Source organism: Apium graveolens, chromosome 5 (assembly GCF_009905375.1).
Source record: "Apium graveolens cultivar Ventura chromosome 5, ASM990537v1, whole genome shotgun sequence".
NCBI classification, from domain to species: Eukaryota; Viridiplantae; Streptophyta; class Magnoliopsida; order Apiales; family Apiaceae; genus Apium; species Apium graveolens.
This window is the reverse complement of record NC_133651.1, coordinates 129,058,270-129,060,829: the sequence shown is the minus strand read 5'-3', so window position 1 is coordinate 129,060,829 and position 2,560 is coordinate 129,058,270. Positions and strand designations below refer to the sequence as shown.

The window sequence follows — 2,560 nt, the reverse complement described above, 5'->3', positions numbered from 1 at the left end:
TTGTGACGTACTCTGTTTTAATATAATTAGTTTAGTTATTATTTTCTTGTGTTTGTTTATCATGATTTCATATGAACCCATGATGGCGATGAGTTCTATTATGGGCTAATCGTGATCATGGGGTTACAACGGATTTATTATGGAATTCTTTAGTTAATTGTTTAAATACTTTAGTGTGTGATGATTGCATGATATCTAGTATTGGTTGCGCATATTCGTCTTATGTGCGTCGCGAACATATAAGATAGGGTGTTAATCTCTTGTGAAGCGACGGTGGATCTTGAGATTTAGAACTTGTCATGCTAGCATAGGTTCATGTACGTTGTGCATGATTAGTGGGTAACTCTAACAGTTTTATTTGCCCTATGTAATCAAAAGGGATAACTTGTGCTTAAATCGTTGTGCTGTCAATTTCTGTAGACATATAGGAACTCAACATAATTGATGACTATTCAACTTCTATCTTAATTGTGGATGCTTGGTAGAATGGTATTAGTACAATGAAAGTTGGCTTTTATCAGTTTCGTGTTATTCGATTAATGTCATCACTGTCACATGCTAAAGGTAATAACAATGGCTATAGAAGGAAGTAATAATGAAGTTGTGATCTCATGAGTGTTTTATTATTGATAATTTGAAGTGTTAGTTAAGAGGTTAATTAAGTAGTTAATTATAGTTAATATTTGATCAACAATTTTAAGTGTTATTATCTTAACATTGAGAAGTAATCATACATTGGTGAGTGAGTTTAATTAGACAATAATTTAGTCTGAGTCTCTGAGGGAACGAACTAGAAAGTATTCTATATTACTTGCGAACGCGTATACTTGCGTGAATATTAGTGCGTGTTTTTGCCCTAACAAGTTTTTGGCGCCGCTGCCGGGGACTCGGCGTATTTGTTTAGTTTATGTACTTACCATCATTGGTCATTAGGACTCAGTGATTAGGACGTAGTAGTTACTTACTCTTTTCGGTTGTGTTTCAGGTACTCTAGCAAGCGTTTATGCAAACTCGTTCTCATGCTCGCAAGAGGACTTTAGATACAACTGAGGAGACAAACGAAGTTCTTGATATTCCGGAGAAGTTAGATTTTGAGGATTCGGATTCAGGCGCTGAGCAGAAAGAACCATTAAACATGGGAGATCGTATTGTTCAAGCTGATCCAGCTCTTATGGATTTTTCTCGGCCTAAAATTGATGATATTCAGTCAAGCATCCTTCATCCGGCTATTCAAGCTAACACCTTTGAAATCAAGCCGGGCACTATTCAGATGGTGCAGAATTCTGTTTCTTTTGGAGGAGCGGCAACTGAAGACCCCAACATGCACATAAGAAATTTTGTCGAGATCTGCAGCACTTTTAAGTATAATGGCGTGACTGATGAGGCTATCAAGTTGAGGCTTTTCCCATTCTCACTGAGGGATAAGGCTAAAGACTGGTTACATTCTGAACCAGCTGGGTCCATCACTACGTGGCAAGATCTTGCGCAAAAGTTTCTGGTGAAGTTTTATCCAATGGCAAAGACTGCTGCTATGAGGAGTGCTCTTACTCAGTTTGCGCAGCAACCTACAGAATCTATGTGCGAGGCTTGGGAACACTACAAGGAAATGTTGAGAAAATGTCCACATCATGGAATGCCGGATTGGATGGTAATCACTGGTTTTTATAATGGTTTGGGGGCCCAATCTCGGCCCATGCTCGATGCAGCAGCTGGAGGCGCCTTATGGGCTAAAAGCTATACTGAGGCGTATAATCTTATAGAGACGATGGCTGCAAATGAGCATCAAAACCCAACTCAGAGGATGACGTCAGGCAAGGTAGCAGGTATTCTGGAAGTTGATGCAGCCACCGCTATTGCAGCCCAGCTCCAAGCGCTATCAATGAAGGTTGATTCTCTGGCTACGTATGGAGTTAATCAAATAGCTATGGTTTGTGAGCTTTGTGCAGGTTCTCATGCTACGGATCAGTGTTCTCTTGTCAACGAATCTGTTCAGTATGTGAATAATTATCAGCGACAACAGCAGCCTATGCCAGCGACCTATCATCCTAATAACAGAAATCATCCAAATTTTAGCTGGGGGAATAATCAGAATGCTATTCAGCCACCATATCAGCAAGGGGTGAGTAAACAGTTTAACCCACCTGGATTCCAGCAACCATAGCAGTATGCTACAAGGCAATCATATCCTCAACAGGGAAGTGTAGCTGCACCTACTAGTGCTGATTTTGAGGAACTTAAGCTGTTGTGCAAGAGTCAGGCGGTTTCTATCAAGACCTTGGAAAATCAAATCGGTCAATTAGCCAATGCAGTGCTCAATCGTCAACCTGGCACTCTTCCCAGTGACACGGAAGTACCAGGCAGGAAGGAAGCTAAAGAGCAAGTCAAGGCTATTACCTTAAGGTATGGAAAAGTAGCTGATGCTGATAAGGCAAAAGAAGTCGAAGCTGAAGTTAGAGATGAAGAATCTAAGCAAAAGGAGAAAACGGCGGAACCAAGGAAGACTACTGTTGAACACACTCTGCCTGAGGCTAATACAGGGGAGAAACAGCTCTATCCTCCA

At 40.7% G+C, this 2,560-nt stretch overlaps 1 non-coding gene across 1 annotated transcript; it reads right to left on the bottom strand.

The window, feature by feature from the left end:
• Window positions 1-1,528: 1,528 nt before the first annotated feature.
• On the bottom strand, window positions 1,529-1,635 carry LOC141662859 (small nucleolar RNA R71). Its single transcript, XR_012550957.1, has one exon. It is a non-coding gene; the product is annotated as a small nucleolar RNA R71 (small nucleolar RNA).
• Window positions 1,636-2,560: the final 925 nt, after the last annotated feature.